Genomic DNA, 10680 nt, shown 5'->3' with positions numbered 1-10680 from the left:
TATATTTTTTTCCATTCTTTTGATTTTTAGTTTGTTTGTGTCTCTAAGTCTAAGGTGTGTCTCTTGTAGGCCGCATATAGACGGATCGTGTTTCTTTATCCAGTCTGAGACTCTCTGTCTCTTTATTGGTGCATTTAGTCCATTTACATTCAGCGTAATTATAGATAAGTGTTTAGTGTTGTCATTTTGATGCCTTTTTATGTGTGCTGTTGACAATTTCATTCTTCCACTTACTTTTTTGTGCTGAGACATTTTTCTTTGTAAATTGTCAGATCCTCATTTTCATAGTATTTGACTTTATGTTTGCTGAGTCGTTACGTTTTTCTTGGTTTTTATTTTGAGTTATGGAGTTGTTATACCTCTTTGTGGTTACCTTAATATTTACCCCTATTTTTCTAAGTAAAAACCTAACTTGTATTGTCCTATATCGCCTTGTATCCCTCTCCATATGGCAGTTCTATGCCACCTGTATTTAGTCCCTCTTTTTGATTATTGTGATCTTTTACATGTTGACTTCAATGATTCCCTGTTTTGAGCATTTTTTTTTAATTAATCTTAATTTGTTTTTGTGTTTTCCCTATATGAGTTGATATCAGGATGTTCTGTTCTGTGGCCTTGTGTTGTGCTGGTATCTGATATTATTCGTTTTCTGACCAAACAATTTCCTTTAGTATTTCTTGTAGCTTTGGTTTGGTTTTTGCAAATTCTCTAAGCTTGTGTTTATCTGTAAATGTTTTAATTTCACCTTCATATTTTAGAGAGAGTTTTGCTGGATATATGATCCTTGGCTGGCAGTTTTTCTCCTTCAGTGCTCTGTATATGTCATCCCATTGCCTTCTTGCCTGCATGGTTTCTGCTGAGTAGTCTGAACTTATTGATTCTCCCTTGAAGGAGACCTTTCTTTTCTCCCTGGCTGCTTTTAAAATTTTTTCTTTATCTTTGGTTTTGGCAAGTTTGATGGTAATATGTCTTGGTGTTTTTCTTTTTGGATCAATCTTAAATGGGGTTCAATGAGTATCTTGGATAGATATCCTTTCGTCTTTCATGATGTCAGGGAAGTTTTCTGTTAGCAGATCTTCAACTATTCTCTCTGTGTTTTCTGTCCTCTCTCCCTGTTCTGGGACTCCAATCACACGCAAGTTATCCTTCTTGATAGAGTCCCACATGATTCTTAGGGTTTCTTCATTTTTTTAAATTCTTTTATCTGATTTTTTTTTCAGCTATGTTGGTGTTAATTCCCTGGTCCTCCAGACACCCCACTCTGCATTCTAATTGCTCCAGTTTGCTCCTCTGACTTCCTATTGCGTTGTCTAATTCTGTCATTTTATTGTTAATCTTTTGGATTTCTGCATGCTGTCTGCCTATGGATTCTTGCAACTTGTTAATTTTTCCACTATGTTCTTGAATAATCTTTTTGAGTTCTTCGACTGTTTCATCAGTGTGTTTCTTGGCTTTTTCTGCAGTTTGCCTTATTTCATTTCTGAGGTCATCCCTGATGTCTTGAAGCATTCTGTAAATTGGTTTTTTATATTCTGTATCTGATAATTCCAGGATTGTATCTTCAATTGGGAAAGATTTTGATTCTTTTGTTTGGGGGGTTGTAGAAGCTGTCATGATCTGCTTCTTTATGTGGTTTGATATTGACTGCTGTCTCCGAGCCATCACTAAAATATTTTAATTTAAATTAAAAATATAGTAGTGATTTATTCTGTATTTGTTCACTGAGTCTTATCCTGTTTTGTTTTCTTTCAATATACGTGGATGGGCTACTAGATTGTGCTGTGTTGATGGTTGTAGCCCTTGACTTACTTATGACCTATTACCAGCTGGTTTGGGCTGTTGCCAGATATATATGCCTGAGTCTATTCACTATTCTTGAGTAGAATCTGATTTTGGGTCATCAGGTGTGTGCTGCACCCTAATACCTATCCACCTCGAAAAGTAGTGGTGATAGTTGTGTGCACCAGATTCTAGTAGCAGCTGGGGTTCACACTCCAGGGGGGGCAGGATGGTCACAGGCTTCCCCCAAGTGTCAGTGAGGTAGGTGTGTCTCTATTCCTAAAGCACCTTGGTGTGAGCGCTCTGCAGCTGTACCTTTGGCCCCCAATGCAAGTACCTCTACAGATTGGTAGGTGTCACTCTCCTTAGACCCCTAAGGCAGGAGCTAGGTGGTCTGGGGGAGCTTCAGCCCTCAGTTCCCTGTTGTGGGTCAGTTAGGGCTCTGTTGAATAAGCAGAGATATCAGACCTGGGAAACTTGTTTTTCCAGTAAATCTGCTAAAAAAAGAATGCAGTCAGATCCCTATCAGAAATGCCTTTGCATTATAATAGCCACCTTGTTCCCTGTAGGGATGAAAGCCCGAGATATGGATCATATATGCTTGGCTGGAGCTGGTTCTGTGTTTTTAGTCCAATTAGGGAAGGATTTTTGGTCCCTGAGTTTTTTGTGGTTACTTCTCTCAGGCTGGAAGAATGGGTTAGAAAAAGACCAAAAAAAAAAAAAAAGGGAAAAGCAAAGCCACGGAGCAGGAGCCGTTCTCCCTCTGGCTCAGGAAATTCCAATGTTAATGAAGCCACCTGGGAAGGGGAGGGAAGAGTTCAGAAAAACAGGAGAGAGTAGCACCCCGCAATATAGCCAAAGTTGCTTATCTTGCTTGGGGTGACTATTTTATCTGAGATTCCCGAGGGGCCTGTCGCCCATATGTGCTGGCTGTGTAGAGATTGCCCCCCACAGTCTGGCCTGCAGAAGCCACGGTCAGTTCCTCCACTCCCAGTCCAAAGCTCAGCGTCAAGGTTCCCCTGCTGGGACGCTGCACTCCCGGCTCCAAAATCAGTCACTGCCTCCTGGGCACTTCTCCTCCCGGCCGCATCGTGGCACGGGGCCGCCCTGCGCTGACCGGCTGGGCCCCCTCCCGAGGTCAGTTCAGGGGGGTAGGGCTGTGCCCCGTGTTTGCGCCGTCACAAGATGTTGTGTTCAGCTCCCCTGCGCCCAGTCCTAAGACCAGCGCCAAGTTTACCTGACTGGGACGCTGGCTCCAGGCTCCGAAAACAGTCGCTGCTTCCCCGTAGTTGTTCGTTCTCCGTCTCTGTCACTCACGTCAACTCTTTAAATCTGTGTTTGTTGTTCAGGGTTCGTAGATTGTCATGTATGTGATCGATTCACTTGTCTTTCCGAGTCTTTGTTGCAAGAGGGATCCGAGGTAGCGTCTACCTAGTCAGCCATCTTGGCCTCCAACTCTTCATAGAATTTTTAGTTTTAGCTTTTAGTCTATAATCCTTCCTTTAGTTAATTTTTGTATATGGTGTGAGGTAAGGGTCAAAGTTCACTTTTTCCCCCACATGGATACCAAATTGTTCTAGCACCATTTATTGACAGATTATTCTTTTTCCCATTGAATTACCTTGGCACCTGTTGAAAATCAATTGGCCATGTATTTCTGGACTTGCTATTCTCTTCTGTTGACCTATACATGCAGTCTTACTCCAATAGCACACTATCTTGATTACTGAAGGATAGTAGTAGGCCTTGAAATTAGGTGGTGTAAGTCTTCCAAACTTTTTAAAGATTGCTTTGAATAGTCTAGATCCTTTCTTTTGCATATAAATTTTAGAATGAGCTTGTCAATTACTAGAAAAAAATTCTATTGGGATTTGATTATGATTAGGTTAAAACTATGATCTTATGATCTTCCCCATAGCCTTCCAATACATTCTCATTTTCACTTAAGTTTCCAAGAATCTGTTTCAGTTGCTTGCAATCAAAGACCTCCAGCTGGAACACCAACCTGTAGGAATCACTCTCCATTAAATCTGGAGCACTCTGCTACCAATATCAATGGAGGACCAAGGACACATCATCTGAGATGTGATCTCTGTGGTATTTTGAATCTGGTATTCTATGATTACTGACTCATTTCTGTCACTATTTGTTGAAATATTGGCATTTATTGCACATTTGAGGTGTTTATGGGGATACTATTCAGTAAGGTATTTAATGTTGGCAGAGTCCTAGAAAAAGGAAGCCAGATGTTTGCTGTATTTGTACTATTTATTTGTCAAGGACTCCCTCATAATCTCATGACATACTTTCTTGTGTTTCTGGCTGCTGTCTGTCTTTAGGGTGACTACAGATTTGTTAAGGGTAGCTGTTATCATGCCGTGAAAGCAGAGATTAATGACTTGTATTTTGGGGGTGTAGGAGACCACAAAATTTAGCATCAGAAGAACTCAGTGTAAATCTATTCTTGAAGCTTATCGGCTGAAACAGTGTCAAGGCCATTCTTCAAGTGGCTTTAGTGTTACAACACCAATAATACGAAGGACAATGCTCAGAACAGTCTCCAAAGTCCAAGGCCCTCTCTCTGTATGACTGCCTCACACTTTTCTTGGGACACTATTCCTGAAGGAGTCATGAAGTGCCTCATTCTCAGATTAATGCTAATTTAATAAGCACTACCTATTCATTTTTTTGTGCTTTATTAAATAGCTCCAATGAGTCAAGTACAGGTTCTAAGATGATCTGTAACTAGGTCAGGCTTTCGAGCCAGTTCTAAATGGTTCAGTTATGGCCAAAGGAAACAAGGCAGGGCTTTAAACTGGTTCAAAGCAATTCAGTCATGGCCACCAGAAACAAGGGCAACATACATGTTGCGTAGCAACCAAATCTCTTACACCTCAGCTTTTGACCTGAGTAGGAAACAGGCAGTGGTGCCCTGCTCAAAGATGGTGGCTGACCATTGCTGTTTTGAATGTATGTTGCTCTTCACAGTCCTGCCAATAATCCATTCTCCCAGCTAGGCTCCTGAAAGTTTCCTGATGCAGGAGATTGGATTATTGGCAGGGCTATGGAGAGCAACACACACATTCAAAATGGCAAGGTAGGCCGCCATCTTTGAGCAGGGGACTGCTATTTCCTGTTGTTGTTGTAAAGTGCCATCGCGTTGGTTCCAACTCATAGTGACCCCATGTAAAACAGAATGAAACACTACCAGGTCCTGCACTATCAACACAATTGTTCTTCTGCTTGAGCCCATTGTTGCAGCCACTGTGTCAATCCATCTCATTGAGGTTCTTCCTCTTTTTCATTGACCCTCTACTCTACCAAGCATGATGTCCCTCCTGATAATATATTCAAAGTACATGAGGTGAAGTCTTACCATCCTTGTGTCTAAGGAGCATTCTGGCTGTACCGCTTCCAAGACAGATTTGTTTGTTCTTCTGGCAGTCCATGGTATATTCAATATTCTTTGCGAACACCATAATTCAAAGGCATCAATTCTTCTTTGGTCTTCCCACTTGGGTCAAAAGCCAACACACACTTAGGGGCAGAGTTATGGATACTTCTTAGACATAACCAAACACCTCATGGGGTTGGTTTACTGAGTTTGAAGGCTTGGAACCACAGTCTCATGGGACAACTCTGTCAATTGGCATAACATAGTTCACGATGGTAATGTTCTATATCCTAGTTTGGTGAGTAATGTCTGGGGTCTTAAAAGCTTGCAAGTGGCCTCCTAAGATACAACTATTGATCTCTACTCATCTGGAACAAAAGAGAAAGAAGGAAAGCAAAGACTCAAAGAAGAAACTAGCCCACAGACTGATAGCCCACATGAACCATGGCCTCATCTAGCCTGAGGCCAGAAGAACTAGATGGTGCCTGGCTACCACAACCAACCGTTCTGACCAAGGACACAATAGAAAGTCCTGGACAGAAAGGGAGAACAACGTAGAACATAACTCAAATTCCTAAAAAAGGCCAGACTTAATGGACTAACAGAGACTAGAGGAACTCCCAAGACTATCGCCCTAAGATATCCTTTGAACTTGAAACTGAAGCCAGTCCCGGTGGTCACCTTTCAGCCAAATAATAGATTGGCTTATAAAATAAATGGTATTACCCGTGAATAAATAATCAACTATATGAGACCAAACGGTCAATGTTTACCCTAAAACAAAGATAAGAAGCTAAGGAGGGTCAGGGAAGCTAGATGAATGGAAACTGAACAGGCAGAATGGAAATAATGAGAATGTTGAGACATTGTGAAAAATGTAACCAATCTCATGGTACAGTTTGTATAAAAATTGTTAAATGGGAACCTAATTTGCTATGTAAACTTTCACCTAAAACACAATAAAATATTAAAAAAAAAACTTTATGGGGCAGTTTTGCTGTGTCACGTGGGGTCACTATGAGTTGAAAATTGACTCAATGGCGGCATGTAACAATATCAACATCCATGTACATAAGTATTTTAAATAGAGCTGCAAGCCGCTGTGTCTTGTTTTGTACCTTCGTTATTGTTGTTTTTATTTGAAAAGCTAACTTTATTAAATACTGTGTCCCTACTTAAAAAGGTTACACACAAGAGATTTAGTTGCTATGCAATGCATACACTGCTGTTGTTTCTGTCAGCCTTGACTGAGCCACTTTGAATGGCTAGAAGCCCTGCCTAGTTTCCGTAGGCCATAACTGTTTAGAACCAGTTTGAAGCCCTGAACTATGTAAGTAGGCTGCTTCATCAAAGGCTTATTAATGGAAAATTAGCTGCCAAAAATCTACTGAAAAAGTATTTCTTTTTAGGGGTCCACCCTAGTGGTCTGTAAGCTCCTGTTCATTATTGCTTAGCAGCTTAATTGGAAGCCATTTACTAGCACCCCTTTCTTCAGATTATTGCCATATGGGCTGTTAGTATTTCTTCCAAAGGATTAGTGATCATTTAGTGTGCAGAAAGAATTTATAAACATGTAAGAACTGTGTTTGCTGCCATAACTTTATCCTTTTGTGCTTCCAAAAATCATCATTTCCTGAAATAAAGTAAGAAAGTGCAAACTTGTGAGCAAAGAAAATCTTCCTTTAGTAGTTTCCTAGGACTAGGGTGAGAAGAAAAACCAGATTTCCTGGTAGATGAGTTGGTGAGAGACGCTGTTGTAATGCCATGAATAGAAGGCTTGTGGCCAAGTATGTAATAGAGCAAAGTGTACTCCAACACTGCTGTGTTGGTAGGAGCACATAATCCCTTCTGAGTGAATTTTCAAATGCAAGGCTATTATCTGGCCATGATTCCCCTAAGGAATAATGGTAACAGAACTTGTTGGACAGTATCTTAGCCACATTGGGGACAGGGATGCCAGGAGTGTTACTCTCTACTCAACATCACATCAACCATCTTCCTGGACAATGCTGCCCGTTTCAGCAAACAGCTGTCTTGGAAGTTGTCTTGTTTGACTTGCTAGCTGCTGCTATTCCAGCCAAATCCATTTCTTGTGTATGCACAGAGCACTTTAAAAGCAGAAGAGCCCAAGGCAGTTGAGAGATTCAACCTGATTATCTTGCTGCCAGTCGCAACAAAACCAAACATTTAGTTTGTGCCATCTCCAGCTTGAAGTTTCTTAGATTCTCTCTGGCAGAATACAGATGGTGTTCCCTTTCACACTTCCAATGGGTGGCCTGGCATCATGCAGGGCCTGGAAGTAGGACAAACTCAGACTGTGTCACAGACCTGTTATGTTCCCAAGCACTTCTTTTCCACCCCGGGAACCCACATTCTGCAGAGCTTGCCATCTGGTGTGGAGCTCTTTGGAAAACAGCAAGGCGGTGGCCTCCTGTGTGTTCTCACCTGGGCTTCATGAGATTGGGGGGGATCATTGATCACTGGGGGATCCCAGAGCAGACTCAGGCTGGTGCTCAGCAAATTGGTAAGCAAGCAGAAGACTTGGTATCTAGCATTATCACATTCCCTCTACTCCCTACCCTTCCTTCTGTCCAGATTCCTGGTCCTGGGTCTCATTCAGCACGGAAAGGATCCACATTCACTATAAAGAAGTGACCTGCTGTTATGGATTGAATTGTGCCCCCCTAAAATATATGTTGAAATCCTAACCCTGATATCTGTGAATATGATCCTGTTTGGAAATAGGGGTTTTCTTTTGTTATGTTAATGAGGCCATATCGGAGTAGGGTGGGTCCTAAACCTCATCACTTCTAAGTTATAAAAAAAAAGCAGAATAGACATAGAGACACACATAGGGGAAAGACAGATGCCAAGGAATGCCAAGGATTGGCAGTTACTAGAAACTAGCATAGAGGCCCATAGAAGGAATCAACTTAGCCAAGACCTTGATTTGAACTTTTAGCCTCCAGAACTGTAAGAAAATAAATTTCTGTTCTTTAAAGTCACCCACTTGTGGTATTTCTGTTACAGCACCACCAGTAACCAAGACACTTGCCATGTGAAGATCTCTGGAAATTTAGGGTCAAGGTTCTTTTGGTTGTACGTGACAGAAAACTTTCTTCCTAACTTAAGCATGCAAGAGAATTTATCAGGCTTAGAACTAGTTCATTCCAGTTCAAACCCCTGCTGAGAATTTGCCTTTTCACCCCAGATATACTGAATCAGAATCTACAGTTTAACAAAATCCCCAGGTGATTTTTATGTATAACTTCCTGGGAACTTGTTAGAAATGCCAATCAAATCTCCTGCAATCCAATCTTCCACATCAGGAAATTTTCAGAAGCCTGATGTGGGAGATTGGATTATTGGCAGGATTGTGGAGAGTGACACACATTTAAGGTACAATCAGCCGCCATCTTTGAGCAGGGCACTGCTGCCTATTTCCTACTTGGATCAAAAGCTGAAGCACAAGAGATTTGGTTGCTATGCGGTGCGTATGCTGCCCTTGTTTCTGTCAGCCATAACTGAACTACTTTGAATGGTTTGAAGCCCTGCCTTGTTTGCATCTACTATGACCGAACCATTTAGAACTGGTTCGAAGCCCTGATTCAAACAATCCTTAGGGAAGGGCTCTGGTTTTGAACATAAGCCTGGGATTTTAGTTGACCACATCTTGTAACGTGTGATGCAGCTGATGAAAAGGTGACGGGGGGATGAATTACCCAATAAGCAAGGTAAGCATGTGCTTAAGGCATCAACAAAACAGGGGCACCAATTATCCAAAGCAAAGACTCATAGATGCCAAGCAGACAGGGCCCAAGGAAAAGCAAGCACCACAGTGGAAAGGAACTGGCAGGGCACTAAATGAAATTGATAACCATTTTATAAATTTTGTATATGATAACAATTATGTTTTCCTTTTCATTGTGGACTGATCAGGTATACCTCACATTCAGTTCTCTCTCATCAACCACATAAGAACATGCCAGGGGTACTATGACACGTAACTCGTGATGTATCTGGTCCTGCACAAAGCAAACCAAAATGTTTCGTCAGATTGAGCATACCCTTGTATTTGTATCATGCTCTTTATGATTACTCTTGCCCCCGCTGGGTATCAGCAGTAGTCCAATGAACTGTGAAGATGCAGCTTCAAAGGATGGAAAGTGAGTGGCACAAGTTTTTAGGTATTATTTCAAGATGAAAAACACTTGTGGAGATCTATGAAGGGCCCACCAACAAACTTCGTACGACAAACAAATGAAATTATTTCCACCAGCCTTGTAAGTACTATTTCTTTTGACTGTCTTAGACCTGAAGAACAAAATTACATGTTCCAAATCATTTCTTTTTTACTTATGTCCAAATTCAAATGGAAATTTTATTTTATAAATTGTATTTATCTTCAGTTAATCGAATTTATTCGTTACAGTAGAACTAAATTTAAAAAGTGACATAATTTAATATCCAGGTAAAATGAAACAGCAACAACTAAGTGGAGTGCAAAAAGAGAAGTTTGCAGATGATAAAAAGAAAAGGATTTGGGAATCCCTAAAGACAATCTGAAAATTAGCTCCCATTTTAAAGCATAATGAATCAGAAGAGACTTCCATCGAACGCTCAAGTTTAATGGTTGCAAATTGTTGTACTAGTACCACTAGTGCTGAAATTACTAAGAGTAGTACGAATAAGTATTGTTTTAAGATACGTATCTCCAACAGATGGAAAACCTGTTAAGTGATTTATCAATTTACTGGCTTAAAAAGTCATACCATTGAAGAAATTGTAGATCAAGTTCTTCACTATTTACATGAAGTTTGCAAAATTGATTATTGATTTTTCTAAGCATAGAGGCCAGTCCTATGACAATGCTTCCAACATGTCAGGGTGTTATAAAGCCACGCAACAGAAAATTTTAGAAAGTAATGAATACGCCATTTTCATACCGCATGCTGCGCCTTCACTTAACCTTGTAGGACATAGCACAGTAGATTGTTGTCCAGAAGCAGTAGCATTTTTATTTTATTTTTTTTACTGTTCAGTTACTCTATACATTTTTTGCCATCTCTGCTCACCTATGGGCAGTTCTTAAAACATATTTAGGCAAAGATTGAGTATTAAAATGTCTTTCAAATACACATTGTGAAGCTCATGCTGCAGGAATGAGTGCAATCCTGGAATTGTACAATCAGATTCTAGATGCCTTAGGAAATATTGCTGAAGACCGGACACAAAAAGAAGAGACCAAAAGAGAAGCTGAGAACAGCGCCAATAAAATGCAAACACTAGAGTATGTAATTATGTTGGTTATGTGGAATAATATATTGCAGCATTTTCATCAGATGAGTCAAGATTTCCAAGATTCAGAAATAAATTTAAAGACATGTACAGATCTCTACCAGTCATTAACAGGGTATTTGCATAATTTAAGAGAAGATTTTGAAAACACAACAAAATACATACTGCCAAATACTGATTAACAAGTAAAAGACAAAGTGCTCCAGAAG

The sequence above is a fragment of the Loxodonta africana genome, chromosome X, assembly GCF_030014295.1.
Source record: "Loxodonta africana isolate mLoxAfr1 chromosome X, mLoxAfr1.hap2, whole genome shotgun sequence".
In the NCBI taxonomy this organism is placed as follows: domain Eukaryota; kingdom Metazoa; phylum Chordata; class Mammalia; order Proboscidea; family Elephantidae; genus Loxodonta; species Loxodonta africana.
This window is presented reverse-complemented; position numbering follows the sequence as displayed.